The sequence below is a fragment of the Phalangium opilio genome, unplaced genomic scaffold (genome assembly GCF_054372755.1).
Source record: "Phalangium opilio isolate 3A_F unplaced genomic scaffold, DU_Popi_V2 ptg000087l_1, whole genome shotgun sequence".
NCBI lineage: Eukaryota > Metazoa > Arthropoda > Arachnida > Opiliones > Phalangiidae > Phalangium > Phalangium opilio.
Genome location: NW_028324192.1, coordinates 4,188,337 through 4,214,965, shown reverse-complemented (window position 1 = coordinate 4,214,965; position 26,629 = coordinate 4,188,337). Strand labels below are relative to the sequence as shown.

Below are 26,629 nucleotides of genomic sequence, written 5' to 3'. Positions count from 1 at the left end.
TAGAACCAGAGTTACGAGCCTCCAGAATTCAGTCTAATGTATTTCCTATGGAGGGGTTTGTTTGTTTACGATTAGCTTAATTACTCGACTACTGTTTGTCGTAGCTCAATGTTTTTAGTATGGTTAGATGGGGGACAAATTGGACTATAACATACTCAAAGGACATCCCCGTATCTCCAGTAGAAACAGAGTTACGAGCCTGCAAAGTATAGTCTAATGCATTTTCTATGGAGGGGTTTGTTTGTTCACGTATTGCTTAATTACTTGAACCTGTTCTTTCGATTAAAAATAATAACATATATTTAGTGTAGCGGTTATCGCATCCGCCTCACTCCCGGAAGGCCACAGGTTCGAAACCGCGAAGTTTTTTTTTTTTGCTTGGAACATGCAAAGACCTTTATAATTATCCGAACATTTGTGTCAAGGTCACATTATTTACATCCCCGTATCTCTGGTAGAACCAGAGTTACGAGCCTGCAAAGTTTATTTTCAAAAATCAAAAGTAACCTTCTAACAATAAGTGAGACAAAAAATAAGTTGACGACGATATTGAGGTAGCCTCAAGTTTAAAGTATCCTTGTATGGGGAGCAAAGAGTACTATAACATTTCCAAAGGAGATCCCAGTATCTCTTGTAGAACAAGAGTTATGAGCCTCCAAAGTTTAGTGCAAAAATCATAAGTAACATAATAAAAATAAGTGAGACGATACCAAAGTTGACGAACATTTTGCTTAATATCTCGGCCCTTGTTTGTCGTAGCTCAATGTTTTTAGTATGGTTAGATGGGGGACTATTTGGACTATATCATATCCTAAGGACATCCCCGTATCTCTTGTAGACACAGAGTTATGGGCCTGCAAAGTATAGTCTAATGCATTTCCTATGGACGGGTTGTTTGTTTACGTTTAGCTTAATTACTCGGCCCCTGTTTGTCTCAATGTTTTTAGTATGGTTAGATGGGGGACAAATTGGACTATAAAATACTCAAAGGACATCCCCGTATCTCCAGTAGAAACAGAGTTACGAGCCTGCAAAGTATAGTCTAACTCATTTCCTATGGAGGGGGTTTGTTTCTTTACGTTTTGCTTAAGTACTCGGCCCCTGTTTGTCGTAGCCCAAAGTTTTTAGTATGGTTAGATGAAGGACAGATTGGACTATAACATATCCTAAGGACATCCCGGTATCTCCAGTAGAAACAGAGTTACGAGCCTGCAAAGTTTATTTTCAAAAATCAAAAGTAACCTTCTAACAATAAGTGAGACAAAAAATAAGTTGACGACGATATTGAGTTAGCCTCAAGTTTAAAGTATCCTTGTATGGGGAGCAAAGATAACTATAACATATCCAAAGGAGATCCCAGTATCTCTTGTAGAACAAGAGTTATGAGCCTCCAAAGTTTAGTGCAAAAATCATAAGTAACATAATAAAAATAAGTGAGACGATACCAAAGTTGACGAACATTTTGCTTAATATCTCGGCCCTTGTTTGTCGTAGCTCAATGTTTTTAGTATGGTTAGATGGGGGACAAATTGGACTATAACATACTCAAAGGACATCCCCGTATCTCCAGTAGAAACAGAGTTACGAGCCTGCAAAGTATAGTCTAACTCATTTCCTATGGAGGAGTTTGTTTGTTCACGTTTTGCTTAATTACTTGACCCTGTTCTTTCGATTAAAAATAATAACATATCTTTAGTGTAGCGGTTATCGCATCCGCCTCACTCCCGGAAGGCCACAGGTTCGAAACCGCGAAGTTTTTTTTTATAATTATCCGAACATTTGTGTCAAGGTCACATTATTTACATCCCCGTATCTCTGGTAGAACCAGAGTTACGAGCCTCCAGAATTCAGTCTAATGTATTTCCTATGGACTGGTTTGTTTGCTTACGATTAGCTTAATTACTCGACTACTGTTTGTCGTAGCTCAATGTTTTTAGTATGGTTAGATGGGGGACAAATTGGACTATAACATACTCAAAGGACATCCCCGTATCTCCAGTAGAAACAGAGTTACGAGCCTGCAAAGTATAGTCTAATGCATTTTCTATGGAGGGGTTTGTTTGTTCACGTATTGCTTAATTACTTGACCCTGTTCTTTCGATTAAAAATAATAACATATATTTAGTGTAGCGGTTATCGCATCCGCCTCACTCCCGGAAGGCCACAGGTTCGAAACCGCGAAGTTTTTTTTTTTGCTTGGAACATGCAAAGACCTTTATAGTTATCCGAACATTTGTGTCAAGGTCACATTATTTACATCCCCGTATCTCTGGTAGAACCAGAGTTACGAGCCTGCAAAGTTTATTTTCAAAAATCAAAAGTAACCTTCTAACAATAAGTGAGACAAAAAATAAGTTGACGACGATATTGAGGTAGCCTCAAGTTTAAAGTATCCTTGTATGGGGAGCAAAGAGTACTATAACATTTCCAAAGGAGATCCCAGTATCTCTTGTAGAACAAGAGTTATGAGCCTCCAAAGTTTAGTGCAAAAATCATAAGAAACATAATAAAAATAAGTGAGACGATACCAAAGTTGACGAACATTTTGCTTAATATCTCGGCCCTTGTTTGTCGTAGCTCAATGTTTTTAGTATGGTTAGATGGGGGACAATTTGGCCTATAACATATCCTAAGGACATCCCCGTATCTCTTGTAGACACAGAGTTATGGGCCTGCAAAGTATAGTCTAATGCATTTCCTAAGGACGGGTTGTTTGTTTACGTTTAGCTTAATTACTCGGCCCCTGTTTGTCGTAACTCAATGTTTTTAGTATGGTTAGATGGGGGACAAATTGGACTATAACATACTCAAAGGACATCCCCGTATCTTCAGTGGAAACAGAGTTACGAGCCTGCAAAGTATAGTCTAACTCATTTCCTATGGAGGGGGTTTGTTTCTTTACGTTTCGCTTAAGTACACGGCCCCTGTTTGTCGTAGCCCAAAGTTTTTAGTATGGTTAGATGAATGACAAATTGGACTATAACATATCCTAAGGACATCCCGGTATCTCTAGTAGATACAGAGTTATGGGCCTTGCAAAGTATAGTCTAATGCATTTTCTATGGAGGGGTTTGTTTGTTCACGTATTGCTTAATTACTTGACCCTGTTCTTTCGATTAAAAATAATAACATATCTTTAGTGTAGCGGTTATCGCATCCGCCTCACTCCCGGAAGGCCACAGGTTCGAAACCGCGAAGTTTTTTTTTTGCTTGGAACATGCAAAGACCTTTATAATTATCCGAACATTTGTGTCAAGGTCACATTATTTACATCCCCGTATCTATGGTAGAACCAGAGTTACGAGCCTGCAAAGTTTATTTTCAAAAATCAAAAGTAACCTTCTAACAATAAGTGAGACAAAAAATAAGTTGACGACGATATTGAGGTAGCCTCAAGTTTAAAGTATCCTGGTATGGGGAGCAAAGAGTACTATAACATTTCCAAAGGAGATCCCAGTATCTCTTGTAGAACAAGAGTTATGAGCCTCCAAAGTTTAGTGCAAAAATCATAAGTAACATAATAAAAATAAGTGAGACGATACCAAAGTTGACGAACATTTTGCTTAATATCTCGGCCCTTGTTTGTCGTAGCTCAATGTTTTTAGTATGGTTAGATGGGTGACAATTTGGACTATAACACATCCTAAGGACATCCCCGTATCTCTAGTAGACACAGAGTTATGGGCCTGCAAAGTATAGTCTAATGCATTTTCTAAGGACGGGTTGTTTCTTTACGTTTCGCTTAAGTACTCGGCCCCTGTTTTTCGTAGCCCAAAGTTTTTAGTATGGTTAGATGAATGACAAATTGGACTATAACATATCCTAAGGACATCCCGGTATCTCTACACTGTTAGAAAAAAAGGTGTTTCATGGGTGTTTGAAAATACCTTGAGGTGTTTATACACTCTTTTTGGAGTGTTTTTTAACTGAGATGGTGTTTTCTCCGTAAAAAGGTGCTAGTTGACTCTTTTAAGGTATTTTTTAAGGAAATGGTGATTCACTGGTATGTAGACACACCTTTAGGTGTTAATTGACCCTTATTAAATTGTTTTTTAGACGGAAGTAGTGTTTTTAATATTAATCTGTTCGAATGGTGCGAATAAGCACCTTTGGGCTTATTTTTACACATTTTTAGCTGATATGGGGTTTTTTTTAAGTGAAAGGTTATTGATATGAGCTTAGAGGGAAATAATCTACTAATTCTACCTGCATAGTTAAGCATCCTAAAAATAACCCAAAGATTTTAAAAATCTTAATTATTTAACATTTCTTGGGACTAGCTTATTCTAATATTTGAAGGAATTTATACTTATTTTGATTTTTCAATCATTGGAAAATAATTCTCGAAGAGTTCAATATGCTGGAATGTCTTGGAATTAGAGTAATTAATAATATTATCACTTGAATTTCCCCTTGACACAGGTTTTTCTCTCTCCGAGTGACGATGACGTCACGGAGAGGTATTACACTGGACGTATCTGTGTGTCTGAGATGAAACAAAGCTTTATAGCTACACAACTACTAAAAGAATCGTAATGCCGAAAAGTATTTAAAATATTTCCATTTAATATTCTGCAAAAAGTAAATGTTATCGTTTTGTAAGAGATCTTATCATCCTACTCGCTTTATATTAACTTTGATATGCGTGTTGTGTCTCGATTCAGATGCAATCTTCATTACTCGTTCTAAATAAACTCTGTTTTTTGTCATTCCAAAGAAAGAAGTTTATCTTAAATAATTAAATAAATATAAGTAATATGAATTATTTTAATTGACAGTAGTTTACGTTAATTATAGTTAGGTCGGTTTAAGAAATTTAATTCCTAAAATAATTTTAAACATAGCTATATATAAAGTTATACTTCTAGGAAACACCTATATCAGAACTTTTGTAAATTTTGGGTATATAAGGTGATTGATTCACACTAAGAGATAAGAAATGCGCAATTGCGTCAACCTTTGGTGGAAGCTCTGCCATTAGGAGGCTAGACGTTTCTCATGTCTCACTTGTGGCATATGTGGTGTAAACGAAAGACTAGTGCATGGTGTTGTTTTTAGAAACCATTAAATACCGGTTAGCATTGGGTGAAACAATTGGTTGTTAGACAGCAGATGAAGGTGTAACGGATAGTTAATGATTGACGTTAAATGAGATGGATATTGCAACGAAGTAATATTTTCCGAATTTCTGTATACTGCGAACGCGTTCCGGAAACTACGAACACGTTTGCTTCGATTTGCCAACTGCGAACGCGGTGACAGACAGACACACAGACACGCCCAGTCACTCGGAAAGAGGTAAAAGTTCTACTTCATTACGCTATCTCCACACTTGTTTTTCTAATGGTATATACCACATACACGCTAATCTGTACTTATTGTCTTCTGACAACACCATCATATAGTCTTCTGTGTATAACCATGAGTTAATAATATGTTAGCTCCCTATTAGTTACTCAGGCTCTATAGGCGTAACGTATCCAGCGATTTCTTCCCATTTCGCCCGCGCGGGAAAAAATCCGAATGTTGCGCTCTCTCTAGTCGAAAAAAAAAATCCCGCTCGCACGGTTAATCGACCTCGAGTCGTAGGCTGCTTTTTCACCGAGGGAGTGTTTTAGTCGTGAATGTTTATGTTTTAACAATTTAACATTAAATCATGGCGTTTGTGTCAGTACTGAGACAAAAAAATGCAGGAACTCCATGGAATTTGCCGATATTGATAAAGAATGCTAAAGATAAGAGTTGTTATTGTGACTTGAAACCAGAAAAATACACAACTGAGCTAAATCCAATCCACTGATCTCGTAACTGTTTTCATAACCGAGGCTACTGAGCGAAATATTCGGCTGCTTAAATAGCTCCGATATCATTGGCTAGCTTCCACTACACGCGCTTCCGGGGAAAAACCGGAAAGAAGAGTAAATAAGATTTTCGTTCACGTGGCGGCCGCAGAGCGTCGCATATAATTGGGAAGCCGGCGGCGCGGGAGAAAACGCTGGAGTATAAAAATGAATTGCCTGAGTAACTTATAGGGAGATAACATATTATTAACTCATGGTATAACACATACACGCCAATCTGAAACATTGGCTTCTACTCCATTATCATCGTTGGGATTAAGATGTACGCGCGATCGGCTTAAGTTACGAGAAACGACCAGCCTCCCAATGGCAGGGCTTCGACCAAATTAAGGTTCACGCAATAGCGCTTATTCCTATCATTTATGAATCAATCGCCTTATATACCCTAAATTGCCAAAAATTGTGAAAACGGTTTACGCTAGAAGTCAAACGTCAACAATAGCTATGTTTAAAATCATTTTATGAATAACGTTCTTAAAACCACTTAACTAGAATTAAGCAAAAATACTGACGATTAAAAACATTAATATCATTTATATTTATTTAAATATTTAAGATAATTTTCTTTCTTCGGAACGACACAAGTGAAAGTTTATATAGAACGAGTAATGAAGATTGCATCTGAGTCGAAACACTACACGCATATCACGAGTATGATAAAATTATATCTATCAAAACCATAACATATTCTTATTGTAGAATATTAAATGAAAATATGTTAAGTATGTTTTGGCATTACAATTCTTTAAGTAGTTTTGTAGCTATAAAGCTCTGTTTCATTTCAATATTCCAAGAAGATCTTTTATATTAATATATCAAATTTGGTGTTTACTTTTTAATTCAGCTTTACTACATTTATATACAGTGTTAACATGAAATTAAACTCTCCTAGTTTCACTAAATGTTTCTTCTAAATGTTTTGGTAAGCGTTGTTTGGATTGGTTCCTTGAATTCGTGTGTCTTTGAGGAGGTCTTGACGGTTCACAGTGAGCCGAAAATTAAATACACATTTAAATGATGTAAATCAGGTCCTTAAATAGAACTATTGAGGATATACAGTAAAGGTTAAACGTAACCATTTAACACGCATCAATTCTTACACGGTTCAATAAGGCTTACAACAGAAAAAACGTTTACCCTTAATTCACTGGATTTGAGCAGCTATTTTGAAAGACTAATCTATGGTAACTCATGTATTTTGAAAAAAATAATTTCAAAAAACACCATTTACAGAGTCTATAGACACCTTTCTGGTATAATTATAATCCTCTATTTAGGGTGATGGTTTAAACCTAACAAGAATTAAAAAGCACCAACGTCAATGGAATTTAAAAACACCAAATTAGTCTCAAAAAGACCTTTTCTTAAAGGGTTTATTAACACTTTTTCTGGTATTAATATACACCGCTATTCAAAGTGATTAAAACACCTCACAGGATATAAAAAGCACCTTCAGAGAAGGTATTATTTCGCACCGTTTTCAAAGGTGCGTATTGACATCCTCTCGAATGGTGCTTTTAAACACCAATAGGGGTGCTGCTGGGGATGCATTAGGAAACACCTCTAAAGGTGTCAAACAGTTCCATTTTTTTTAACAGTGTAGTAGACACAGAGTTATGGGCCTTGCAAAGTATAGTCTAATGCATTTTCTATGGAGGGGTTTGTTTGTTCACGTATTGCTTAATTACTTGACCCTGTTCCTTCGATTAAAAATAATAACATATCTTTAGTGTAGCCGTTATCGCATCCGCCTCACTCCCGGAAGGCCACAGGTTCGAAACCGCGAAGTTTTTTCTTTTTGCTTGGAACATGCAAAGACCTTTATAATTATCCGAACATTTGTGTCAAGGTCACATTATTTACATCCCCGTATCTCTGGTAGAACCAGAGTTACGAGCCTGCAAAGTTTATTTTCAAAAATCAAAAGTAACCTTCTAACAATAAGTGAGACAAAAAATAAGTTGACGACGATATTGAGGTAGCCTCAAGTTTAAAGTATCCTTGTATGGGGAGCGAAGAGTACTATAACATTTCCAAAGGAGATCCCAGTATCTCTTGTAGAACAAGAGTTATGAGCCTCCAAAGTTTAGTGCAAAAATCATAAGAAACATAATAAAAATAAGTGAGACGATACCAAAGTTGACGAACATTTTGCTTAATATCTCGGCCCTTGTTTGTCGTAGCTCAATGTTTTTAGTATGGTTAGATGGGGGACAATTTGGCCTATAACATATCCTAAGGACATCCCCGTATCTCTTGTAGACACAGAGTTATGGGCCTGCAAAGTAAAGTCTAATGCATTTCCTAAGGACGGGTTGTTTGTTTACGTTTAGCTTAATTACTCGGCCCCTGTTTGTCGTAACTCAATGTTTTTAGTATGGTTAGATGGGGGACAAATTGGACTATAACATACTCAAAGGACATCCCCGTATCTTCAGTGGAAACAGAGTTACGAGCCTGCAAAGTATAGTCTAACTCATTTCCTATGGAGGGGGTTTGTTTCTTTACGTTTCGCTTAAGTACACGGCCCCTGTTTGTCGTAGCCCAAAGTTTTTAGTATGGTTAGATGAATGACAAATTGGACTATAACATATCCTAAGGACATCCCGGTATCTCTAGTAGATACAGAGTTATGGGCCTTGCAAAGTATAGTCTAATGCATTTTCTATGGAGGGGTTTGTTTGTTCACGTATTGCTTAATTACTTGACCCTGTTCTTTCGATTAAAAATAATAACATATCTTTAGTGTAGCGGTTATCGCATCCGCCTCACTCCCGGAAGGCCACAGGTTCGAAACCGCGAAGTTTTTTTTTTTGCTTGGAACATGCAAAGACCTTTATAATTATCCGAACATTTGTGTCAAGGTCACATTATTTACATCCCCGTATCTATGGTAGAACCAGAGTTACGAGCCTGCAAAGTTTATTTTCAAAAATCAAAAGTAACCTTCTAACAATAAGTGAGACAAAAAATAAGTTGACGACGATATTGAGGTAGCCTCAAGTTTAAAGTATCCTGGTATGGGGAGCAAAGAGTACTATAACATTTCCAAAGGAGATCCCAGTATCTCTTGTAGAACAAGAGTTATGAGCCTCCAAAGTTTAGTGCAAAAATCATAAGTAACATAATAAAAATAAGTGAGACGATACCAAAGTTGACGAACATTTTGCTTAATATCTCGGCCCTTGTTTGTCGTAGCTCAATGTTTTTAGTATGGGTAGATGGGTGACAATTTGGACTATAACATATCCTAAGGACATCCCCGTATCTCTAGTAGACACAGAATTATGGGCCTGCAAAGTATAGTCTAATGCATTTCCTAAGGACGGGTTGTTTGTTTACGTTTAGCTTAATTACTCGGCCCCTGTTTGTCGTAGCTCAATGTTTTTAGTATGGTTAGATGGAAGACAAATTGGAATATAACATACTCAAAGGACATCCCCGTATCTCCAGTGGAAACAGAGTTACGAGCCTGCAAAGTATAGTCTAACTCATTTCCTATGGAGGGGGTTTGTTTCTTTACGTTTCGCTTAAGTACTCGGCCCCTGTTTGTCGTAGCCCAAAGTTTTTAGTATGGTTAGATGAATGTCAAATTGGACTATAACATATCCTAAGGACATCCCGGTATCTCTAGTAGACACAGAGTTATGGGCCTTGCAAAGTATAGTCTAATGCATTTTCTATGGAGGGGTTTGTTTGTTCACGTATTGCTTAATTACTTGACCCTGTTCTTTCGATTAAAAATAATAACATATCTTTAGTGTAGCGGTTATCGCATCCGCCTCACTCCCGGAAGGCCACAGGTTCGAAACCGCGAAGTTTTTTTTTTTGCTTGGAACATGCAAAGACCTTTATAATTATCCGAACATTTGTGTCAAGGTCACATTATTTACATCCCCGTATCTATGGTAGAACCAGAGTTACGAGCCTGCAAAGTTTATTTTCAAAAATCAAAAGTAACCTTCTAACAATAAGTGAGACAAAAAATAAGTTGACGACGATATTGAGGTAGCCTCAAGTTTAAAGTATCCTGGTATGGGGAGCAAAGAGTACTATAACATTTCCAAAGGAGATCCCAGTATCTCTTGTAGAACAAGAGTTGTGAGCCTCCAAAGTTTAGTGCAAAAATCATAAGTAACATAATAAAAATAAGTGAGACGATACCAAAGTTGACGAACATTTTGCTTAATATCTCGGCCCTTGTTTGTCGTAGCTCAATGTTTTTAGTATGGGTAGATGGGTGACAATTTGGACTATAACATATCCTAAGGACATCCCCGTATCTCTAGTAGACACAGAATTATGGGCCTGCAAAGTATAGTCTAATGCATTTCCTAAGGACGGGTTGTTTGTTTACGTTTAGCTTAATTACTCGGCCCCTGTTTGTCGTAGCTCAATGTTTTTAGTATGGTTAGATGGGGGACAAATTGGCCTATAACATACTCAAAGGACATCCCCGTATCTCCAGTAGAAACAGAGTTACGAGCCTGCAAAGTAGAGTCTAACTCATTTCCTATGGAGGGGGTTTGTTTCTTTACGTTTCGCTTAAGTACTCGGCCCCTGTTTGTCGTAGCCCAAAGTTTTTAGTATGGTTAGATGAATGTCAAATTGGACTATAACATATCCTAAGGACATCCCGGTATCTCTAGTAGACACAGAGTTATGGGCCTTGCAAAGTATAGTCTAATGCATTTTCTATGGAGGGGTTTGTTTGTTCACGTATTGCTTAATTACTTGACCCTGTTCCTTCGATTGAAAATAATAACATATCTTTAGTGTAGCCGTTATCGCATCCGCCTCACTCCCGGAAGGCCACAGGTTCGAAACCGCGAAGTTTTTTTTTTGCTTGGAACATGCAAAGACCTTTATAATTATCCGAACATTTGTGTCAAGGTCACATTATTTACATCCCCGTATCTCTGGTAGAACCAGAGTTACGAGCCTGCAAAGTTTATTTTCAAAAATCAAAAGTAACCTTCTAACTATAAGTGAGACAAAAAATAAGTTGACGACGATATTGAGGTAGCCTCAAGTTTAAAGTATCCTTGTATGGGGAGCAAAGAGTACTATAACATTTCCAAAGGAGATCCCAGTATCTCTTGTAGAACAAGAGTTATGAGCCTCCAAAGTTTAGTGCAAAAATCATAAGTAACATAATAAAAATAAGTGAGACGATACCAAAGTTGGCGAACATTTTGCTTAATATCTCGGCCCTTGTTTGTCGTAGCTCAATGTCGTAGCTCTCGGCAACGGCCATATCACGCTGAATTCACCGGTTCTCGTCCGATAACCAAAGTTAAGCAGCGTCGAGCGCAGTCAGTACTTGGGAGGGCGACCACTTAGGAACACTGCGTGCCGTTAGCTTTTTCACTTTTTTTTCCTCTTTTAAATTCCAATAGATATGAAAAAAGCAAACATATTTTCTTTTTGTTATTGTTTGAAAAAGATGAAGGTTAATTTGTCTCACTTAAATTAAATTCGAATTATTATCTAGCACTCTCGGCAACGGCCATATCACGCTGAGAACACCGGTTCTCGTCCGATCGCCGACGTTAGCAGCGTCGAGCGCATACAGTACTTGGGAATACTGCGTGCCGTTTGTTTTTTCACTTTTGTTTCCTCTTTTAAATTCCACCAGATATGAAAAAAGCAAACATATCTTCTTTTTGTTATTGTTTTATAAAGATGAAGGTTAATTAAATTCAAATTATTAACTAGCACTCTCGGCAACGGCCATATCACGCTGAATACACCAGTTCTCGTCCGATAACCAAAGTTAAGCAGCGTCGAGCGCAGTCAGTACTTGGGAGGGCGACCACTTAGGAACACTGCGTGCCGTTAGCTTTTTCACTTTTTTTTCCTCTTTTAAATTCCAATAGATATGAAAAAAGCAAACATATTTTCTTTTTGTTATTGTTTGAAAAAGATGAAGGTTAATTTGTCTCACTTAATTTAAATTCGAATTATTATCTAGCACTCTCGGCAACGGCCATATCACGCTGAGAACACCGGTTCTCGTCCGATCGCCGACGTTAGCAGCGTCGAGCGCATACAGTACTTGGGAATACTGCGTGCCGTTTGTTTTTTCACTTTTGTTTCCTCTTTTAAATTCCACCAGATATGAAAAAAACAAACATATCTTCTTTTTGTTATTGTTTTATAAAGATGAAGGTTAATTAAATTCAAATTATTAACTAGCACTCTCGGCAACGGCCATATCACGCTGAATACACCAGTTCTCGTCTGATAACCAAAGTTAAGCAGCGTCGAGCGCAGTCAGTACTTGGGAGGGCGACCACTTAGGAACACTGCGTGCCGTTAGCTTTTTCACTATTTTTTCCTCTTTTAAATTCCAATAGATATGAAAAAAGCAAACATATTTTCTTTTTGTTATTGTTTGAAAAAGATGAAGGTTAATTTGTCTCACTTAATTTAAATTCGAATTATTATCTAGCACTCTCGGCAACGGCCATATCACGCTGAGAACACCGGTTCTCGTCCGATCGCCGACGTTAGCAGCGTCGAGCGCAGTCAGTACTTGGGAATACTGCGTGCCGTTTGCTTTTTCACTTTTGTTTCCACTTTCAAATTCTACCAGATATGAAAAAAGCAAACATATCTTCTTTTTGTTATTGTTTTATAATGATGAAAGTTAATTAAATTCAAATTATTAACTAGCACTCTCGGCAACGGCCATATCACGCTGAATACACCGGTTCTCGTCCGATAACCGAAGTTAAGCAGCGTCGAGCGCAGTCACTACTTGGGAGGGAGACCACTTAGGAACACTGCGTGCCGTTGGCTTTTTTAATTTTTCTTCCCCATTTAAATTTTAATAGATATGAAAAAAGCAAACATGTTTTCTTTTTGTTATTGTTTTAAAATGTTGAAGGTTAATTTGTCTCACTTAATTTAAATTCGAATTATTAACTAGCACTCTCGGCAACGGCCATATCACGCTGAAAACACCGGTTCACGTCCGATCACCGAAGTTAAGCAGCGTCGAGCGCATACAGTACTTGGGAATACTGGTTTCTACACACCACCATCTTCTGGTCATTGTTTTGGTCCATCCCACATGGACACCAGTCTGCACACCTGGCTTCTACTCCATCATCATCGTTAAGGTTAAGACATACGCGGCGATCGGCCAGGGTTACGAGAAACGTCCGGCCTCCCTAAGGTGGGGCTTCCACCAAAGGTTCACGCAATTGCGCTGTTCTTATCCATAGTTGCGATTCGAAACCCTTATATACTACCTATTTTAGTAAGGCGAAGCAACCGGCGTATGCTTCATTTCAAACGCCAATATTAGTCAAGTCTCTCAAGAATGTTTAATTGTTCTTTTTTAAAACGATGTAACGTTCAATAAGGCGAATAACTAACGAAGAAAATGTTAAATATTAATTATATTTATTATAATATTTAAGATAATCTTGTTTCTCAATTCAAAATTAATACGGAAAGAGTTAAAAAGCAGCCTATGTTTTTGTCTGTGTGTGTCCGTCCGTTGTTACAGTAGTGCGCTGCGTTAGAAGTTCGTTTTGTTTTGATGTGTAAAGAAATCCTACAGAACCATAATATCCCCTTTATCCTTAATATAAAGTGAATATGTGGAAATATTTTTCGTAATTATGATGCATTTAGTACTTTTGTAGCTTTAAAGCTCTATTTCATTTTGATATTCCAAAGATTTTTTTAAATATAATTATTTAAAATGGATGTTTATATATTACTTAAGCTATACTAGATCTGTTTATAGCATAATCCTTTCTAAAGTGAATACAAGCAGAACGCTACTATGTTGGTCAAATTAACTTTTATTTGTCAATAGGCCTAGTGAACCAAAAAGTAAACGCTTGGTTTTCGTTTCTGTAATGCAGAGACAATAACGGTTCAGAGTGAGCCGAAAGTTAAATACACTTTTAAATAATTAGGCTTAAATTTTATAATCATGGTGGATATCTGGGCCGCGTTCAGCAGACCCCAGCGCTGTGAACAGTGTCCTATGTAACCGGATTTTGTTTATGAACTTTGACGTCGGGTGCTCAGCGCTGAGCTAGCGCGGTCTTCAAAGAAAATAGTCGGCTTTTTGGATAACGTGACGTAAAACGCGTAGTGTTATGTAACGTTAACAGTCTTGTTGACAAAACTAAGAAAATCGTTGAGGTGAAACGAGAGGATAGTGTTTACATGGCAACCCTGTTGTGAGTATGGCTTTGAACATAGAGGGCATACAGTTGAGGAGTAGAAAATTGGGCCTTTACAAACACGTTAAGGTAATATCCCTCCAAAGTTTTTTGTCTTCATTTCCCGTTTTTCCCCCATCGGATGATTTTAATGTGTACAAGTATATCATTATTGGATGTAAAATGTCGTCTGATTTACAGTATATTTGCTATGCTTTGTATACTGCTTAATATTTCATAAATTTTAACTTAAGAAACATTTCCATATCTGTGTAAATAAGTTTGTAAGTAGTCGTCTTGACTCGGAGAGGTAATATTTTGGTTTTCCCAACTTGTTCATATCTATTAAAATTTAAAAGAGGAAAAAAAAGTGAAAAAGCCAACGGCACGCAGTGTTCCTAAGTGGTCTCCCTCCCAAGTAGTGACTGCGCTCGACGCTGCTTAACTACGGTTATCTGACGAGAACCGGTGTATTCAGCGTGATATGGCCGTTGCCGAGAGTGCTAGTTAATAATTTGAATTTAATTAACTTTCTTCTTTATAAAACAATAACTAAAAGAAGATTTGTTTGCTTTTTTCATATCTGGTGGAATTTGAAAGAGGAAACAAAAGTGAAAAAAGCAAACGGCACGCAGTATTCCCAAGTACTGACTGCGCTCGACGCTGCTAACGTCGGCGATCGGACGAGATCCGGTGTTCTCAGCGTGATATGGCCGTTGCCGAGAGTGCTAGATAATAATTCGAATTTAAATTAAGTGAGACAAATTAACCTTCATCTTTTTCAAACAATAACAAAAGGAAAATATGTTTGCTTTTTTCATATCTATTGGAATTTAAAAGAGGAAAAAAAAGTGAAAAAGCCAACGGCACGCAGTGTTCCTAAGTGGTCTCCCTCCCAAGTAATGACTGCGCTCGACGCTGCTTAACTTCGGTTATCGGACGAGAATCGGTGTATTCAGCGTGATATGGCCGTTGCCGAGAGTGCTAGTTAATAATTTGAATTTAATTAACTTTCATCTTTATAAAACAATAACTAAAAGAAGATTTGTTTGCTTTTTTCATATCTGGTGGAATTTGAAAGAGGAAACTAAAGTGAAAAAAGCAAACGGCACGCAGTATTCCCAAGTACTGACTGCGCTCGACAATGCTAACGTCGGCGATCGGACGAGAACTGGTGTTCTCAGCGTGATATGGCCGTTGCCGAGAGTGCTAGATAATAATTCGAATTTAAATTAAGTGAGACAAATTAACCTTCATCTTTTTCAAACAATAACAAAAAGAAAATATGTTTGTTTTTCATATCTATTGGAATTTAAAAGAGGAAAAAAAGTGAAAACGCAAACGGCACGCAGTATTCCCAAGTACTGACTGCGCTCGACGCTGCTAACGTCGGCGATCGGACGAGAACCGGTGTTCTCAGCGTGATATGGCCGTTGCCGAGAGTGCTAGATAATAATTCGAATTTAAATTAAGTGAGACAAATTAACCTTCATCTTTTTCAAACAATAACAAAAAGAAAATATGTTTGCTTTTTTCATATCTATTGGAATTTAAAAGAGAAAAAAAAAGTGAAAAAGCTAACGGCACGCAGTGTTCCTAAGTGGTCGCCCTCCCAAGTACTGACTGCGATCGACGCTGCTTAACTTCGGTTATCGGACGAGAACCGGTGTGTTCAGCGTGATATGGCCGTTGCCGAGAGTGCTAGTTAATAATTCGAATTTAAATTAAGTGAGACAAATTAACCTTCATCATTTTAAAACAATAACAAAAAGAAAACATGTTTGCTTTTTTCATATCTATTAAAATTAAAAAGAGGAAAAAAAAGTGAAAAAGCCAACGGCACGCAGTGTTCCTAAGTGGTCTCCCTCCCAAGTAGTGACTGCGCTCGACGCTGCTTAACTTCGGTTATCTGACGAGAACCGGTGTATTCAGCGTGATATGGCCGTTGCCGAGAGTGCTAGTTAATAATTTGAATTTAATTAACTTTCATCTTTATAAAACAATAACTAAAAGAAGATTTGTTTGCTTTTTTCATATCTGGTGGAATTTGAAAGAGGAAACAAAAATGAAAAAAGCAAACGGCACGCAGTATTCCCAAGTACTGACTGCGCTCGACGCTGCTAACGTCGGCGATCGGACGAGATCCGGTGTTCTCAGCGTGATATGGCCGTTGCCGAGAGTGCTAGATAATAATTCGAATTTAAATTAAGTGAGACAAATTAACCTTCATCTTTTTCAAACAATAACAAAAAGAAAATATGTTTGCTTTTTTCATATCTATTGGAATTTAAAAGAGGAAAAAAAAGTGAAAAAGTTAACGGCAAGCAGTGTTCCTAAGTGGTCGCCCTCCCAAGTACTGACTGCGCTCGACGCTGCTTTACTTCGGTGATCGGACGTGAACCGGTGTTTTCAGCGTGATATGGCCGTTGCCGACAGTGCTAGATAATAATTCGAATTTAAATTAAGTGAGACAAATTAACCTTCATCTTTATAAAACAATAACAAAAAGAAGATATGTTTGCTTTTTTCATAACTATTAAAATTTAAAAGAGGAAAAAAAGTGAAAAAGCCAACGGCACGCAGTGTTCCTAAGTGGTCTCCCTCCCAAGTAGTAACTGCGCTCGACGCTGCTTAACTTCGGTTATCGGACGAGAACCGGTGTATTCAGCGTGATATGGCCGTTGCCGAGAGTGCTAGTTAATAATTTAAATTTAATTAACTTTCATCTTTATAAAACAATAACAAAAAAGAAGATATGTTTGCTTTTTTCATATCTGGTGGAATTTGAAAGAGGAAACAAAAGTGAAAAAGCCAACGGCACGCAGTATTCCCAAGTACTCTATGCGCTCGACGCTGCTTAACTTCGGTATTCGGACGAGAATCGGTGTATACAGCGTGATATGGCCGTTGCCGAGAGTGCTAGTTAATAATTTGAATTTAATTAACTTTCATCTTTATAAAACAATTACAAAAAGAAGATATGTTTGCTCTTTTCATATCTGGTGGAATTTGAAAGAGGAAACAAAAGTGAAGAAGCAATCGGCACGCAGTATTCCCAAGTACTGACTGCGCTCGACGCTGCTAACGTCGGCGATCGGACGAGAACCGGTGTTCTCAGCGTGATATGGCCGTTGCCGAGAGTGCTAGATAATAATTCGAATTTAAATTAAGTGAGACAAATTAACCTTCATCTTTTTCAAACAATAACAAAAAGAAAATATGTTTGCTTTTTTCATATCTATTGGAATTTAAAAGAGGAAAAAAAGTGAAAAAGCTTACGGCACGCAGTGTTCCTAAGTGGTCGCCCTCCCAAGTACTGACTGCGCTCGACGCTGCTTAACTTCGGTTATCGGACGAGAAACGGTGTATTCAGCGTGATATGGCCGTTGTCGAGAGTGCTAGTTAATAATTTGAATTTAATTAACGTTCATCTTTATAAAACAATAACAAAAAGAAGATATGTTTGCTTTTTTCATATCTGGTGGAATTTAAAAGAGGAAACAAAAGTGAAAAAACAAACGGCACGCAGTATTCCCAAGTACTGTATGCGCTCGACGCTGCTTAACTTCGGTGATCGGACGTGAACCGGTGTTTTCAGCGTGATATGGCCGTTGCCGAGAGTGCTAGTTAATAATTCGAATTTAAATTAAGTGAGACAAATTAACCTTCAACATTTTAAAACAATAACAAAAAGAAAACATGTTTGCTTTTTTCATATCTATTAAAATTTAAATGGGGAAGAAAAATTGAAAAAGCCAACGGCACGCAGTGTTCCTAAGTGGTCTCCCTCCCAAGTAGTGACTGCGCTCGACGCTGCTTAACTTCGGTTATCGGACGAGAACCGGTGTATTCAGCGTGATATGGCCGTTGCCGAGAGTGCTAGTTAATAATTTGAATTTAATTAACTTTCATCATTATAAAACAATAACAAAAAGAAGATATGTTTGCTTTTTTCATATCTGGTAGAATTTGAAAGTGGAAACAAAAGTGAAAAAGCAAACGGCACGCAGTATTCCCAAGTACTGACTGCGCTCGACGCTGCTAACGTCGGCGATCGGACGAGAACCGGTGTTCTCAGCGTGATATGGCCGTTGCCGAGAGTGCTAGATAATAATTCGAATTTAAATTAAGTGAGACAAATTAACCTTCATCTTTTTCAAACAATAACAAAAAGAAAATATGTTTGCTTTTTTCATATCTATTGGAATTTAAAAGAGGAAAAAAAGTGAAAAAGCTTACGGCACGCAGTGTTCCTAAGTGGTCGCCCTCCCAAGTACTGACTGCGCTCGACGCTGCTTAACTTCGGTTATCGGACGAGAAACGGTGTATTCAGCTTGATATGGCCGTTGCCGAGAGTGCTAGATAATAATTCGAATTTAAATTAAGTGAGACAAATTAACCTTCATCTTTATAAAACAATAACAAAAAGAAGATATGTTTGCTTTTTTCATAACTATTAAAATTTAAAAGAGGAAAAAAAAGTGAAAAAGCCAACGGCACGCAGTGTTCCTAAGTGGTCTCCCTCCCAAGTAGTAACTGCGCTCGACGCTGCTTAACTTCGGTTATCGGACGAGAACCGGTGTATTCAGCGTGATATGGCCGTTGCCGAGAGTGCTAGTTAATAATTTAAATTTAATTAACTTTCATCTTTATAAAACAATAACAAAAAAGAAGATATGTTTGCTTTTTTCATATCTGGTGGAATTTGAAAGAGGAAACAAAAGTGAAAAAGCCAACGGCACGCAGTATTCCCAAGTACTCTATGCGCTCGACGCTGCTTAACTTCGGTATTCGGACGAGAATCGGTGTATACAGCGTGATATGGCCGTTGCCGAGAGTGCTAGTTAATAATTTGAATTTAATTAACTTTCATCATTATAAAACAATTACAAAAAGAAGATATGTTTGCTCTTTTCATATCTGGTGGAATTTGAAAGAGGAAACAAAAGTGAAGAAGCAATCGGCACGCAGTATTCCCAAGTACTGACTGCGCTCGACGCTGCTAACGTCGGCGATCGGACGAGAACCGGTGTTCTCAGCGTGATATGGCCGTTGCCGAGAGTGCTAGATAATAATTCGAATTTAAATTAAGTGAGACAAATTAACCTTCATCTTTTTCAAACAATAACAAAAAGAAAATATGTTTGCTTTTTTCATATCTATTGGAATTTAAAAGAGGAAAAAAAGTGAAAAAGCTTACGGCACGCAGTGTTCCTAAGTGGTCGCCCTCCCAAGTACTGACTGCGCTCGACGCTGCTTAACTTCGGTTATCGGACGAGAAACGGTGTATTCAGCGTGATATGGCCGTTGCCGAGAGTGCTAGTTAATAATTTGAATTTAATTAACGTTCATCTTTATAAAACAATAACAAAAAGAAGATATGTTTGCTTTTTTCATATCTGGTGGAATTTAAAAGAGGAAACAAAAGTGAAAAAACAAACGGCACGCAGTATTCCCAAGTACTGTATGCGCTCGACGCTGCTTAACTTCGGTGATCGGACGTGAACCGGTGTTTTCAGCGTGATATGGCCGTTGCCGAGAGTGCTAGTTAATAATTCGAATTTAAATTAAGTGAGACAAATTAACCTTCAACATTTTAAAACAATAACAAAAAGAAAACATGTTTGCTTTTTTCATATCTATTAAAATTTAAATGGGGAAGAAAAATTGAAAAAGCCAACGGCACGCAGTGTTCCTAAGTGGTCTCCCTCCCAAGTAGTGACTGCGCTCGACGCTGCTTAACTTCGGTTATCGGACGAGAACCGGTGTATTCAGCGTGATATGGCCGTTGCCGAGAGTGCTAGTTAATAATTTGAATTTAATTAACTTTCATCATTATAAAACAATAACAAAAAGAAGATATGTTTGCTTTTTTCATATCTGGTAGAATTTGAAAGTGGAAACAAAAGTGAAAAAGCAAACGGCACGCAGTATACCCAAGTACTGACTGCGCTCGACGCTGCTAACGTCGGCGATCGGACGAGAACCGGTGTTCTCAGCGTGATATGGCCGTTGCCGAGAGTGCTAGATAATAATTCGAATTTAAATTAAGTGAGACAAATTAACCTTCATCTTTTTCAAACAATAACAAAAAGAAAATATGTTTGCTTTTTTCATATCTATTGGAATTTAAAAGAGGAAAAAATAGTGAAAAAGCTAACGGCACGCAGTGTTCCTAAGTGGTCGCCCTCCCAAGTACTGACTGCGCTCGACGCTGCTTAACTTTGGTTATCGGACGAGAACTGGTGTATTCAGCGAGATATGGCCGTTGCCGAGAGTGCTAGTTAATAATTTGAATTTAATTAACGTTCATCTTTATAAAACAATAACAAAAAGAACATATGTTTGCTTTTTTCATATCTGGTGGAATTTAAAAGAGGAAACAAAAGTGAAAAAACAAACGGCACGCAGTATTCCCAAGTACTGTATGCGCTCGACGCTGCTTAACTTCGGTGATCGGACGTGAACCGGTGTTTTCAGCGTGATATGGCCGTTGCCGAGAGTGCTAGTTAATAATTCGAATTTAAATTAAGTGAGACAAATTAACCTTCAACATTTTAAAACAATAACAAAAAGAAAACATGTTTGCTTTTTTCATATCTATTAAAATTTAAATGGGGAAGAAAAATTGAAAAAGCCAACGGCACGCAGTGTTCCTAAGTGGTCTCCCTCCCAAGTAGTGACTGCGCTCGACGCTGCTTAACTTCGGTTATCGGACGAGAACCGGTGTATTCAGCGTGATATGGCCGTTGCCGAGAGTGCTAGTTAATAATTTGAATTTAATTAACTTTCATCATTATAAAACAATAACAAAAAGAAGATATGTTTGCTTTTTTCATATCTGGTAGAATTTGAAAGTGGAAACAAAAGTGAAAAAGCAAACGGCACGCAGTATTCCCAAGTACTGACTGCGCTCGACGCTGCTAACGTCGGCGATCGGACGAGAACCGGTGTTCTCAGCGTGATATGGCCGTTGCCGAGAGTGCTAGATAGTAATTCGAATTTAAATTAAGTGAGACAAATTAACCTTCATCTTTTTCAAACAATATCAAAAAGAAAATATGTTTGCTTTTTTCATATCTATTGGAATTTAAAAGAGGAAAAAAAGTGAAAAAGCTTACGGCACGCAGTGTTCCTAAGTGGTCGCCCTCCCAAGTACTGACTGCGCTCGACGCTGCTTAACTTCGGTTATCGGACGAGAAACGGTGTATTCAGCGTGATATGGCCGTTGCCGAGAGTGCTAGTTAATAATTTGAATTTAATTAACGTTCATCTTTATAAAACAATAACAAAAAGAAGATATGTTTGCTTTTTTCATATCTGGTGGAATTTAAAAGAGGAAACAAAAGTGAAAAAACAAACGGCACGCAGTATTCCCAAGTACTGTATGCGCTCGACGCTGCTTAACTTCGGTGATCGGACGTGAACCGGTGTTTTCAGCGTGATATGGCCGTTGCCGAGAGTGCTAGTTAATAATTCGAATTTAAATTAAGTGAGACAAATTAACCTTCAACATTTTAAAACAATAACAAAAAGAAAACATGTTTGCTTTTTTCATATCTATTAAAATTTAAATGGGGAAGAAAAATTGAAAAAGCCAACGGCACGCAGTGTTCCTAAGTGGTCTCCCTCCCAAGTAGTGACTGCGCTCGACGCTGCTTAACTTCGGTTATCGGACGAGAACCGGTGTATTCAGCGTGATATGGCCGTTGCCGAGAGTGCTAGTTAATAATTTGAATTTAATTAACTTTCATCATTATAAAACAATAACAAAAAGAAGATATGTTTGCTTTTTTCATATCTGGTAGAATTTGAAAGTGGAAACAAAAGTGAAAAAGCAAACGGCACGCAGTATTCCCAAGTACTGACTGCGCTCGACGCTGCTAACGTCGGCGATCGGACGAGAACCGGTGTTCTCAGCGTGATATGGCCGTTGCCGAGAGTGCTAGATAATAATTCGAATTTAAATTAAGTGAGACAAATTAACCTTCATCTTTTTCAAACAATAACAAAAAGAAAATATGTTTGCTTTTTTCATATCTATTGGAATTTAAAAGAGGAAAAAATAGTGAAAAAGCTAACGGCACGCAGTGTTCCTAAGTGGTCGCCCTCCCAAGTACTGACTGCGCTCGACGCTGCTTAACTTTGGTTATCGGACGAGAACTGGTGTATTCAGCGTGATATGGCCGTTGCCGAGAGTGCTAGTTAATAATTTGAATTTAATTAACGTTCATCTTTATAAAACAATAACAAAAAGAAGATATGTTTGCTTTTTTCATATCTGGTGGAATTTAAAAGAGGAAACAAAAGTGAAAAAACAAACGGCACGCAGTATTCCCAAGTACTGTATGCGCTCGACGCTGCTTAACTTCGGTGATCGGACGTGAACCGGTGTTTTCAGCGTGATATGGCCGTTGCCGAGAGTGCTAGTTAATAATTCGAATTTAAATTAAGTGAGACAAATTAACCTTCAACATTTTAAAACAATAACAAAAAGAAAACATGTTTGCTTTTTTCATATCTATTAAAATTTAAATGGGGAAGAAAAATTGAAAAAGCCAACGGCACGCAGTGTTCCTAAGTGGTCTCCCTCCCAAGTAGTGACTGCGCTCGACGCTGCTTAACTTCGGTTATCGGACGAGAACCGGTGTATTCAGCGTGATATGGCCGTTGCCGAGAGTGCTAGTTAATAATTTGAATTTAATTAACTTTCATCATTATAAAACAATAACAAAAAGAAGATATGTTTGCTTTTTTCATATCTGGTAGAATTTGAAAGTGGAAACAAAAGTGAAAAAGCAAACGGCACGCAGTATTCCCAAGTACTGACTGCGCTCGACGCTGCTAACGTCGGCGATCGGACGAGAACCGGTGTTCTCAGCGTGATATGGCCGTTGCCGAGAGTGCTAGATAGTAATTCGAATTTAAATTAAGTGAGACAAATTAACCTTCATCTTTTTCAAACAATATCAAAAAGAAAATATGTTTGCTTTTTTCATATCTATTGGAATTTAAAAGAGGAAAAAAAGTGAAAAAGCTTACGGCACGCAGTGTTCCTAAGTGGTCGCCCTCCCAAGTACTGACTGCGCTCGACGCTGCTTAACTTCGGTTATCGGACGAGAAACGGTGTATTCAGCGTGATATCGCCGTTGCCGAGAGTGCTAGTTAATAATTTGAATTTAATTAACGTTCATCTTTATAAAACAATAACAAAAAGAAGATATGTTTGCTTTTTTCATATCTGGTGGAATTTAAAAGAGGAAACAAAAGTGAAAAAACAAACGGCACGCAGTATTCCCAAGTGCTGTATGCGCTCGACGCTGCTTAACTTCGGTGATCGGACGTGAACCGGTGTTTTCTGCGTGATATGGCCGTTGTCGAGAGTGCTAGTTAATAATTCGAATTTAAATTAAGTGAGACAAATTAACCTTCATCATTTTAAAACAATAACAAAAAGAAAACATGTTTGCTTTTTTCATATCTATTAAAATTTAAATGGGGAAGAAAAATTGAAAAAGCCAACGGCACGCAGTGTTCCTAAGTTGTCTCCCTCCCAAGTAGTGACTGCGCTCGACGCTGCTTAACTTCGCTTATCGGACGAGAACCGGTGTATTCAGCGTGACATGGCCGTTGCCGAGAGTGCTAGTTAATAATTTGAATTTAATTAACTTTCATCATTTTAAAACAATAACAAAAAGAAGATATGTTTGCTTTTTTCATATCTGGTGGAATTTGAAAGAGGAAACAAAAGTGAAAAAGCAAACGGCACGCAGTATTCCCAAGTACTGACTGCGCTCGACGCTGCTAACGTCGGCGATCGGACGAGAACCGGTGTTCTCAGCGTGATATGGCCGTTGCCGAGAGTGCTAGATAATAATTCGAATTTAAATTAAGTGAGACAAATTAACCTTCATCTTTTTCAAACAATAACAAAAAGAAAATATGTTTAATTTTTTCATATCTATTGGAATTTAAAAGAGGAAAAAAAAGTGAAAAAGCTAACGGCACGCAGTGTTCCTAAGTGGTCGCCCTCCCAAGTACTGACTGCGCTCGACGCTGCCTAACTTTGGTTATCGGACGAGAACCGGTGAATTCAGCGTGAAATGGCCGTTGCCGAGAGCTACGACATTGAGCTACGACAAACAAGGGCCGAGATATTAAGCAAAATGTTCGCCAACTTTGGTATCGTCTCACTTATTTTTATTATGTTACTTATGATTTTTGCACTAAACTTTGGAGGCTCATAACTCTTGTTCTACAAGAGATACTGGGATCTCCTTTGGAAATGTTATAGTACTCTTTGCTCCCCATACCAGGATACTTTAAACTTGAGGCTACCTCAATATCGTCGTCAACTTATTTTTTGTCTCACTTATTGTTAGAAGGTTACTTTTGATTTTTGAAAATAAACTTTGCAGGCTCGTAACTCTGGTTCTACCAGAGATACGGGGATGTAAATAATGTGACCTTGACACAAATGTTCGGATAATTATAAAGGTCTTTGCATGTTCCAAGCAAAAAAAAAAACTTCGCGGTTTCGAACCTGTGGCCTTCCGGGAGTGAGGCGGATGCGATAACGGCTACACTAAAGATATGTTATTATTTTTAATCGAAGGAACAGGGTCAAGAAATTAAGCAATACGTGAACAAACAAACCCCTCCATAGAAAATGCATTAGACTATACTTTGCAAGGCCCATAACTCTGTGTCTACTAGAGATACCGGGATGTCCTTAGGATATGTTATAGTCCAATTTGTCATTCATCTAACCATACTAAAAACTTTGGGCTACGACAAACAGGGGCCGAGTACTTAAGCGAAACGTAAAGAAACAAACCCCCTCCATAGGAAATGAGTTAGACTATACTTTGCAGGCTCGTAACTCTGTTTCCACTGGAGATACGGGGATGTCCTTTGAGTATGTTATATTCCAATTTGTCTTCCATCTAACCATACTAAAAACATTGAGCTACGACAAACAGGGGCCGAGTAATTAAGCTAAACGTAAACAAACAACCCGTCCTTAGGAAATGCATTAGACTATACTTTGCAGGCCCATAACTCTGTGTCTACTAGAGATACGGGGATGTCCTTAGGATATGTTATAGTCCAAATTGTCACCCATCTAACCATACTAAAAACATTGAGCTACGACAAACAAGGGCCGAGATATTAAGCAAAATGTTCGTCAACTTTGGTATCGTCTCACTTATTTTTATTATGTTACTTATGATTTTTGCACTAAACTTTGGAGGCTCATAACTCTTGTTCTACAAGAGATACTGGGATCTCCTTTGGAAATGTTATAGTACTCTTTGCTCCCCATACCAGGATACTTTAAACTTGAGGCTACCTCAATATCGTCGTCAACTTATTTTTTGTCTCACTTATTGTTAGAAGGTTACTTTTGATTTTTGAAAATAAACTTTGCAGGCTCGTAACTCTGGTTCTACCAGAGATACGGGGATGTAAATAATGTGACCTTGACACAAATGTTCGGATAATTATAAAGGTCTTTGCATGTTCCAAGCAAAAAGAAAAAACTTCGCGGTTTCGAACCTGTGGCCTTCCGGGAGTGAGGCGGATGCGATAACGGCTACACTAAAGATATGTTATTATTTTTAATCGAAGGAACAGGGTCAAGTAATTAAGCAATACGTGAACAAACAAACCCCTCCATAGAAAATGCATTAGACTATACTTTGCAAGGCCCATAACTCTGTGTCTACTAGAGATACCGGGATGTCCTTAGGATATGTTATAGTCCAATTTGTCATTCATCTAACCATACTCAGAAATTAAATGGTTGTCAGGTGTTGTGGAAAAACTTTGGCTTTCTACGTTACATTTGAGACCCCACAACACCTCTCCCGGGTGGGCTCGAACCACCAACCTTTCGATTAACAGCTGAACGCGCTAACCATTGCGCCACGGAATCCCAAAAATTAAATGCTCGTCAGGTATTGTGTAAAAACCTTGACTTTTTACGTCACATCTGAGACCTCACAACACCGCTCCCGGATGGGCTCGAACCACCAACCTATTGGTTAACAGCCGAACGCGCTAAACATTGCGCCACGGAAGCCCAAAAGTTAAATGCTCGTCAGGTATTGTGTAAAAACCTTGACTTTTTACGTCACATCTGAGACCTCACAACACCGCTCCCGGATGGGCTCGAACCACCAACCTATTGGTTAACAGCCGAACGCGCTAACCATTGCGCCACGGAAGCCCAAAAGTTAAATGCTCGTCAGGTATTGTGTAAAAACCTTGATTTTTTACGTCAAATCTGAGACCTCACAACACCGCTCCCGGATGGGGTCGAACCACCAACCTATTGGTTAACAGCCGAACGCGCTAACCATTGCGCCACGGAAGCCCAAAAGTTAAATGGTCGTCATTTATTGTGCAAAAACTTTGGCTTTCTACGTTACATTTGAGATCACACAACACCGCTCCCGGATGGGCTCGAACCACCAACCTATTGGTTAACAGCCGAACGCGCTAACCATTGAGCCACGGAAGCCCAAAAATTAAATGGTCGTCAGGAATTGTGGAAAAACTTTGGCTTTCTACGTC

At 38.2% G+C, this 26,629-nt stretch overlaps 25 pseudogenes; 4 read left to right on the top strand and 21 right to left on the bottom strand.

Moving 5' to 3' along the window:
* The first annotated feature begins 11,106 nt into the window (after positions 1 to 11,106).
* Positions 11,107 to 11,225, top strand: LOC149650309 (5S ribosomal RNA; annotated as a pseudogene).
* Positions 11,226 to 11,586: 361 nt separating this feature from the next.
* LOC149650308 (5S ribosomal RNA) lies at positions 11,587 to 11,705 on the top strand (annotated as a pseudogene).
* A 361-nt stretch (positions 11,706 to 12,066) lies between these two features.
* On the top strand, positions 12,067 to 12,185 carry LOC149650307 (5S ribosomal RNA; annotated as a pseudogene).
* A 361-nt stretch (positions 12,186 to 12,546) lies between these two features.
* Positions 12,547 to 12,665, top strand: LOC149650306 (5S ribosomal RNA; annotated as a pseudogene).
* Positions 12,666 to 14,427: 1,762 nt separating this feature from the next.
* Positions 14,428 to 14,546, bottom strand: LOC149650305 (5S ribosomal RNA; annotated as a pseudogene).
* A 362-nt stretch (positions 14,547 to 14,908) lies between these two features.
* On the bottom strand, positions 14,909 to 15,027 carry LOC149650304 (5S ribosomal RNA; annotated as a pseudogene).
* Positions 15,028 to 15,625: 598 nt separating this feature from the next.
* On the bottom strand, positions 15,626 to 15,744 carry LOC149650303 (5S ribosomal RNA; annotated as a pseudogene).
* A 137-nt stretch (positions 15,745 to 15,881) lies between these two features.
* Positions 15,882 to 16,000, bottom strand: LOC149650302 (5S ribosomal RNA; annotated as a pseudogene).
* Positions 16,001 to 16,362: 362 nt separating this feature from the next.
* LOC149650301 (5S ribosomal RNA) lies at positions 16,363 to 16,481 on the bottom strand (annotated as a pseudogene).
* Positions 16,482 to 16,617: 136 nt separating this feature from the next.
* Positions 16,618 to 16,736, bottom strand: LOC149650300 (5S ribosomal RNA; annotated as a pseudogene).
* Positions 16,737 to 17,322: 586 nt separating this feature from the next.
* Positions 17,323 to 17,441, bottom strand: LOC149650299 (5S ribosomal RNA; annotated as a pseudogene).
* Positions 17,442 to 17,803: 362 nt separating this feature from the next.
* Positions 17,804 to 17,922, bottom strand: LOC149650298 (5S ribosomal RNA; annotated as a pseudogene).
* A 360-nt stretch (positions 17,923 to 18,282) lies between these two features.
* On the bottom strand, positions 18,283 to 18,401 carry LOC149650297 (5S ribosomal RNA; annotated as a pseudogene).
* Positions 18,402 to 18,538: 137 nt separating this feature from the next.
* On the bottom strand, positions 18,539 to 18,657 carry LOC149650296 (5S ribosomal RNA; annotated as a pseudogene).
* A 586-nt stretch (positions 18,658 to 19,243) lies between these two features.
* Positions 19,244 to 19,362, bottom strand: LOC149650295 (5S ribosomal RNA; annotated as a pseudogene).
* Positions 19,363 to 19,724: 362 nt separating this feature from the next.
* LOC149650294 (5S ribosomal RNA) lies at positions 19,725 to 19,843 on the bottom strand (annotated as a pseudogene).
* A 361-nt stretch (positions 19,844 to 20,204) lies between these two features.
* Positions 20,205 to 20,323, bottom strand: LOC149650293 (5S ribosomal RNA; annotated as a pseudogene).
* Positions 20,324 to 20,685: 362 nt separating this feature from the next.
* On the bottom strand, positions 20,686 to 20,804 carry LOC149650292 (5S ribosomal RNA; annotated as a pseudogene).
* A 360-nt stretch (positions 20,805 to 21,164) lies between these two features.
* Positions 21,165 to 21,283, bottom strand: LOC149650291 (5S ribosomal RNA; annotated as a pseudogene).
* Positions 21,284 to 21,645: 362 nt separating this feature from the next.
* Positions 21,646 to 21,764, bottom strand: LOC149650290 (5S ribosomal RNA; annotated as a pseudogene).
* Positions 21,765 to 22,125: 361 nt separating this feature from the next.
* LOC149650289 (5S ribosomal RNA) lies at positions 22,126 to 22,244 on the bottom strand (annotated as a pseudogene).
* A 362-nt stretch (positions 22,245 to 22,606) lies between these two features.
* On the bottom strand, positions 22,607 to 22,725 carry LOC149650288 (5S ribosomal RNA; annotated as a pseudogene).
* Positions 22,726 to 23,085: 360 nt separating this feature from the next.
* Positions 23,086 to 23,204, bottom strand: LOC149650287 (5S ribosomal RNA; annotated as a pseudogene).
* A 362-nt stretch (positions 23,205 to 23,566) lies between these two features.
* On the bottom strand, positions 23,567 to 23,685 carry LOC149650286 (5S ribosomal RNA; annotated as a pseudogene).
* A 361-nt stretch (positions 23,686 to 24,046) lies between these two features.
* LOC149650285 (5S ribosomal RNA) lies at positions 24,047 to 24,165 on the bottom strand (annotated as a pseudogene).
* Positions 24,166 to 26,629: the final 2,464 nt, after the last annotated feature.